The following is a 6,061-nucleotide window of genomic DNA, read 5'->3' as shown; positions in this document are numbered from 1 at the left end:
GATCCCGACCCTGACAACCTGCTGTAGATTTGGAGTTTGCGTGTCTCTCTCTCATCATCATCGCGGTGGCTAGGAGATGTTGACTACCTCGCCTGGTCGACAGGAGATCATGGGTTCGATCCCGACCCTGACACCTGCTGCATATTTGGAGTTTGTGTGTCTCTTTCTCTCATCATCATCATCACCACCACGGTGGCTAGGAGATGTTCACTACCTCGCCTGGTCGACAGGAGATCATGAGTTCGATCCCGACCCTGACGCCTGCTTCATATTTGGAGTTTGTGTGTGTCTCTCTCTCATCATCATCACCACGGTGGCTAGGAGATGTTAACTACCTCGCCTGGTCGACAGGAGACCGTGGGTTCGATCCCGATCCTGACGTCTGCTGCTCTATATTTGAAGTTTGTGTGTCTCTCTCTCTGTGGGCGCATGTATTTTTCTACGGGTCCTCCGGTTTTTACCTTCAAGTTTCGAATCAACATCACGCGTTCATAGTATTTGGCTACTGCCATAAATGTCCACGTGATCATGAAGCCGCCACGTTGAGCCATCATTTATGATGGCCAGGTCGCTTCTGACAAAGAGCTATATGTAGCTCAGTGGGCCTGAGTTGGTCAAATCAAAAACATGTTTTAACAACCTACCTAAGTCCCCCCCCCTCTTCCCCTACCCCCCGCCACCACGAATCTACAGGGCTGCCCCACGCCCAGAGCCACCCAGCCACCTTACACTCGACAATCCTCTCTCTCTCTCCTCTCTCTCCTTCCCTGCCCGAGGGGGTCTGAACACATCGGCTCAGAATACGCAGCGCTCCCCGTGGGGGAATGCGTAAGACGCTGCCACGCTCCGCGCTGCTTGACCTCGCGTGTTTGTGTGACAGCGCAGAGCCGCGTGACAACGCCACCCTCGTTTGGGGTGGGGTGGGGCGGAGCTCCTCATCCCTCCAGACACAGCTAGGCAGCCCACGTGGCCGGGAGTTCGTGGTGGTGGTGGTGTTGTGGCTAGGAGATGTTAACTCACGTCGCCTGGTATACAGGAGGTCGTGGGTTCGATCCCGACCCTGACGCCCGCTGTATATTTGGAGTTTGCGTGTATCTCTCTCTCATCATCATCACGGTGGCTAGGAGATAACTACCTCGCCTGGTATACAGAAGGTCGTGGGTTCGATCCCGACCTTGACGCCTGCTGTATGTTTGTAGTTTGCGTGTCTCTCTCTCTCATCATCATCACGGTGGCTAGGAGATGTTAACTACCTCGCCTGGTATACAGGAGGTCGTGGGTTCGATCCCGACCCTGACGCCTGATGTATATTTGAGTTTGCGTGTCTCTCTCTCATCATAAACACGATGGCTAGGACATGTTAACTAACCTCACCTGGTATACAGGAGGTCGTGGGTTCGATCCCGACCCTGACCCCTGCTGTGTTTATGGAGTTTGCGTGTCTCTCTCTCTCATCATCATCACGGTGGCTAGGAGATGTTAACTACCTCGCGTGGTACACAGGAGCTCGTGGGTTCGATCCCGACCCTGACGCCTGCTGCTGTATATTTGTAGTTTGCGTGTCTCTCTCATCATCATCACGGTGGCTAGGAGATGTTAACTAGCCTCGCCTAGTATACAGAAAGTCGTCGGTTCGATCCCGACCTTGACGCCTGCTGTATGTTTGGAGTTTGCGTGTCTTTCTCTCTCATCATCATCACGGTGGCTAGGAGATGTTAACTACCTCGCCTGGTACACAGGAGGTCGTGGGTTCGATCCCGACCTTGACGCCCGCTGTATGTTTGGAGTTTGCGTGTCTTTCTCTCTCATCATCATCACGGTGGCTAGGAGATGTCAACTACCTCGCCTGGTACACAGGAGGTCCTGGGTTCGATCCCGACCCTGACGTCTGCTGCTCTATATTTGTAGTTTTCGTGTCTCTCTCTCTCTCCCCATCGTCACGTGGATTTGTCTCCGGGTCCACCGGTGTTTCTCTCCACGTTTAAAAACATGCGTTTAAAGTATTTGGCTGCTGCTTCGTTGAGCTATCAATTGTGGCCAGGTTGTTTCTGAAAAAGAACTAAATAGCTCAGTGGGCCTCACGTGGTAAAATTAAAAAACATGGTTCAGTTTTAAGTTTGTTGTTGTTGTTGTCGTTGCTGCTGTTGTTGTATAAAGTGCATACTTGCAGCCACGGCGACGGCGATAACACTGATAGTGAAGCGTGAGACGATGCATGGATTTGCAATCGATGCGAATCGCGCAGATTCACGTTTGTGCAATATTTCTGATGACTCGTGTGACGCAATTGTAGTTGTTTTTCACGAGCATATTTCTGTTTGCTTCATTGCCCCGTAACCTAATTTGAGATTCGCTTTTTCACTTCCTCCCTTGAAATGTCTTGTGACCCGGGTCACTCTTGCACGTGAGACTCATTCAGCCTGTCCTCATTGTGAATTGTCGTTTGGTTTAAACGAAATAACCTCGAACTATATATGTATATATATCGAACGAAAATCATGATCGTTGTTAACTTTGCGTATCTTCCGCATACAGGTCGGACCGTACTGCTTCTTGTCGTGTCCGTCCACCAAATTCAAAAGTCCTCCCAAGTGGGCGCCGTGGTGGCGATGAGATGTTAACTCCCTCGCCTGGTATGCAAGAGGTTGTGGGTTCGATCCCGACCTTGACGCCTGCTGTATACAGGTAGTCCTCTACTTACGATGGAGATGCGTTACGACGACCCCATCGTATGTCGAAAATATCGTAAGTCGAAGATGGCCTAGCCTACCCAGGAGTCTTCAAGAATGGTGATAATTTAGCAAAACAGAGCAATTTACAGAACCGTACTGTATAAACTATATAATGTATGTATTTATTAATTACAATACTGTATTGTACAGTAAAATATAAAGTAAAAAAACAAGGTAAATTCTTAGCCTACCTATATGAACTGCAATTTAATAGAAAGTTTTTTTCAGGAAACAATCCTATGTGCTATAAAAAAAAACTTTTAACATGCATTTTTCGATTTAAAGCTTTCGTGACTGCAGAGATTCATCTTCTTGGTTCTTTCGGTAAAGTCACGTAGACTTTACCGAAAGAACCAAGAAGATTTTAACATGCATTTTGTCGTATCACCATCGTAAGATCGAAATATCGTAAGTCGGACCATCGTAACTCGGGGACTACCTGTAGTTGCAGTTTGCATGTTCTCCGGTCCTCTGGGGGTTTCCTGCCACATTTAGAAACATGCGTTTAGATTATTGCGATTATTTGGCTGCTATATATTTTCACGTGGTGAGCCACTTTGTTGAGCTATCATTTTGTGGCTTGTAAAAATAGCGAGTGGGCTTTACCTGGTTAAACAAAAAACAAGCTTTGTTGATATTCTTGGTTCTTTAGGTAAAGTCACGTAGAAGGGAAATAATAAAATTATAAAAATTAAACAATACAATTAAATTCTCACGACGTTTCGGCCACAACGCAAGCAGCCGTCCTCAAGTGAAGAAACAGAGCTGTCGGAAAGTTGCTAACCTTGGCAGCGTATTTTAAGCTGGGTGGGAGGAGGAGAGAGCCTTGACAAAGGAGTTTACATATCAACAGAGACATTTTGCATATTGATGAGAAATGCAGACATGGGTTTAGTCACTCCTTGCGGAATGTGTAGACAGTGGGGAGTCTCAAAGTCATGTTATAATAGTGTATTATGTAGGATTAGCAGTGATAAAGGGAGGGAAATTTTAATAATAAAGAACTGCAGCAGCCAAACCACCGCGTATCAAGCTAGTGCATGATGTGGAAAACTTAAAAGAAGTTTCTAAAGAACTACAAATACCCTACTACCATACAATAAACCGATGGAAAAAACTAAATATAAACTACATCAATATGATCAATGTACTTAATAAACTCTCCAATAAGCTGAGCTATTAACATTAAGTAACTGGGTATACACGACACTATATAATGACTACCATATAGTAAACTGATAAAAAAAACTAAAAATATAAACTACATCAATATAATCAATAAACTCAATATACTCTCCAATCAGCTGAGCTACTAACAATGAGTCACTATACATTACAAGTGACGGTTTCTTTTATTATTATTATTCTTTGATTTTTTCCCTTCTACGTGACTTTACCGAAAGAACCAAGAATCCTACTCGCTAACAGCACTTGCCCGAACCGGTTGTGAAGGCTATGCGGGGGGGGGATCTTTGTCTTTGGTGTTGCTAAGGGCCTGTGGTGGCGGTGTCGTTGAGGATGCTCCCAAATCGAAATTTAGGCTTTGTTGAGTTAAGCTCAGGGTTTCGCAGGTCGTCTGCTCCAATATCTTGCGCACTTAACTTTATACAAAGATCCCTGCCGTTTAGCCTTAAGGATCATTCCTCGGGCAGACGAAGAGGTGTCTGTGTCTCTCTCCCCGAGTCGCAGCAGCAGTAGCAGCTCGCCATGTGACCGAGTTGAACCTTGACTTGCCGACTTGGGTGCGGCAGGAGTCGATTCAGTGTTCCACGTGGGTCCGGTGGTGGTGGTGGTGGGGGGTGGTGGTGGTGGTGGCGGTGGTGGTGGTGGGTGGTGGCGGTGGGGGGTGGTGGTGGTGGGGGGTGGTGGTGGTGGTGGCGGTGGTGGAGGGTGGCGGTGGTGGTGGGGGGTGGTGGCGGTGGTGGTGGGAGGTGGTGGTGGTGGCGGTGGGGGGTGGTGGCGGTGGGGGGTGGTGGTGGTGGTGGGGAGTGGTGGTGGTGGTGGCGGTGGGGGGTGGTGGCGGTGGTGGTGATGGTGGGGGGGTGGCGGTGGTGGTGGCGGTGGGGGGTGGTGGTGGTGGTGGCGGTGGGGGGTGGTGGGGGGTGGTGGTGGTGGCGGTGGTCGTGGTGGCGGTGGGGGATGGAGTTGTTCACACGCTTGAACGATGCTGGTGGCGATCTCAACACCAAAGGCGTCCGAGTCAATACTCTTTGGTTCTTTCGGTAAAGTCACGTGACTTTACCGAAAGAACCAAAGAGTATAGATTCCTGCTGTCACGAAAGCTTCAAATCAAGATTGCGTCCGAGTCAATACTCTTTGGTTCTTTCGGTAAAGTCACGTGACTTTACCGAAAGAACCAAAGAGTATGGATTCCCTGCTGTCACGAAAGCTTCAAATCAAGAATTGCGTCCGAGTCGCTCCCACCACGTCGACCTCGCGGTGTTGTTATGGGGAGCGGCGAGCCGAGTTCGATTCGCGTTCACGGCCGCCTACTGACGGTTATCTGAACCGCTCCCGGGCCTCCCCCAGGTCCACTCGGCCTCAAATGAGTACCTTGTACGATGAATACACTTCGACACTGGGGAGACAAATGCGGTCGGGCGTGCTGCTGGCCACCCATTCCCTCGTGTTCCGTAGCGGCCTTCATAGGTCCTACTCACTAATAGCACTTGCCCCAACCGGCTGTGAAGGCTATGCGGGGCGGGGGGGATCTTTGTCTTTGGTGTTGCTAAGTGCCTGTGGTGGCGGTGTCGTTGAGGATGCTCCCACGTGACCTCGAGGCGTTTGACCGCAGCTGCGTTGGCTGTGTCAGAGGCTCCGTCTCGTGTCAGAGGGTCCGTCTCGTGTCTTCGGTGTCTCTTTCGTCGTGGTCGCAGCCTCTCCGCTCGACTCGACGCGGCCCTCTCTCTCCGAGGGTGTCCGGTGACGCTGTGCGGATTGTTGGAGGCGGCCTGGAAAGATTCGCGCCTCGGTCGGCCGCGTACGGCGCGAAAAAAGTTCAACGCACAGCACGTGCGTACGTGCGACAGGTGTCGTTGAGTGGAGCGTCGATTTTGTTGCTGTTGTTGTTGTTATCATTTGCCTTTTGCTTTGGCCCCAATCGATCCCAGACTGGGCAGTCGCTCTCTAGCGCAGGAGTAGCGCAATGCTCTCTCCTCTGACGCCTGGACTGTGGCCGGGTTTCCTCCCCCCGTGGAGAGCGTGGCAGCTTGCGGATGGTGATGAAGATGATGATATTGCGGGAGCTGACATTTCCTCTCCTCGGCGTAGACCAGGGGATCGGCAAACGAAATAACAAGACGAGCCAAAAAAAAAATTCGAATTTGATT

Source organism: Lethenteron reissneri, chromosome 24 (assembly GCF_015708825.2).
Source record: "Lethenteron reissneri isolate LAM-NWPU_2019-01 chromosome 24, ASM1570882v1, whole genome shotgun sequence".
In the NCBI taxonomy this organism is placed as follows: domain Eukaryota; kingdom Metazoa; phylum Chordata; class Hyperoartia; order Petromyzontiformes; family Petromyzontidae; genus Lethenteron; species Lethenteron reissneri.
This window is presented reverse-complemented; position numbering follows the sequence as displayed.